The sequence below is a fragment of the Corvus brachyrhynchos genome, unplaced genomic scaffold (genome assembly GCF_000691975.1).
Source record: "Corvus brachyrhynchos isolate BGI_N302 unplaced genomic scaffold, ASM69197v1 scaffold28, whole genome shotgun sequence".
Taxonomy (NCBI): domain Eukaryota; kingdom Metazoa; phylum Chordata; class Aves; order Passeriformes; family Corvidae; genus Corvus; species Corvus brachyrhynchos.
In genome coordinates this window covers 4,320,757-4,322,208 of record NW_008246058.1, presented here as the reverse complement: position 1 = coordinate 4,322,208, position 1,452 = coordinate 4,320,757, and positions in this window count along the sequence as shown.

Sequence of the window (1,452 nt, the reverse complement as noted above, 5' to 3'; positions counted from 1 at the left end):
CCCCCCAAAGCCATTCTCACTCCTCCTCCTCAGGAGGGCAGGTGAAGAAAATAAGATTAAAAACTCATGGGTTGAGATAAATGCACTTTAAGAAACAAAAGCAAAGGCCATGCACAGGACCAAGACAAAGACAAAAGGTTTTTTTCTACTTCTCATCAGCAGGAGATGGCCATCCGTTTCCTGGGAAGTAGGGCTTCAGTAATTATAGTAATTGCCTTGGAAGAAAATCACATAAATAATGAATGTTCTCCCCTCCTCCTTTCTCTTTGCTTTTTTTTTTTTTTTTTTTTTTTTTTTTTTTTTTTTTTTTTTTTTTTTGGTAAGCATGACATCATATGGTATGGAATATCCCTTTGGTCAGTTTGGATCAGCTGTCCTGGCTATGTCCCCTTCCAGCCTTTTACCTACACCCAGTCTACTGGCCTGTGGGAGTGGGGTGGGGGTGGAGAGAGCCTGGATGCTGATGGTGTGGCAGCGAAGCTGAGCAGGAACTAAAACACAGGTGCGTTCTCAACACCATTCTAGTTACAGCTGCAAAGCAGAGCACTGTATGTGCTGCTGAAGGAAAATTTAACTCCATCCCTGCCAATCTTCTTACATATATTAAACAAAATGTACACCTTGAGGTCTATTGGAGCTAACATATTAACAAGAAGTCAAAGAAAAGAGAAGATAACTGGAGTGAGAGAAAGGTGGAAAAATTGGTTTGGTTTACTTTTCAACTGTCCAGGAAATAATTGCAAAAAGAAAAGAAAAGCTACAGGTTGTATATGATTTTGGACAACAATTTTCCACGTTTTTCTTTTTTCAATATGCTGAGACTTCCTGCGTTGTAAAGTGCATCTGCACTAATTTGGAGGAGACATTTCAAAATCTGTTTATAGACTGGCCACAACAGAATGACACCAAATTTAAGAACATAGAAGCAGTAAATCTAAGAATGATGCCATTGTCATGAAAGAAGACAAATACTCAGGTACACAAAAGGATCTGCAAGCACAGGGCCTCTGTAAAAAAGTTCTCATGTTCATTTTGCTGCTGTTAAGAACGAGAATCCTTGTAATCGTATTTCTACCTTCTTATCTTAAAAGTTTAAAAGGACCGAGTCTTATTTCTTTCACAGTCTTTTGTGTACAAAAAGCCCAGCTCTGAGTCTATCTCTGTCTATTAACTGTTGCTCTAACTATGCAAGACCATCTGTACCCCAACTCTTTCAGGGGTCCACAATGCAAGGTTAGTCTACAAACTAATTACCCTGGGATCAAGTCATATCTAGGAACAAATATTTTGTGGTTGCCAGGCTTTCTTCTTCAGGGTTAATTTCATTCCTTAAACAGGGGTGTTCAAAATGCCAAGAACACTACCATTTTAACCAGTTCTCCTAAAACTGTTTTCATAAAAGGATAGTTGCCAGCATGAAACAATTACTCAAGCAGCCAATAGTTTTGTCCT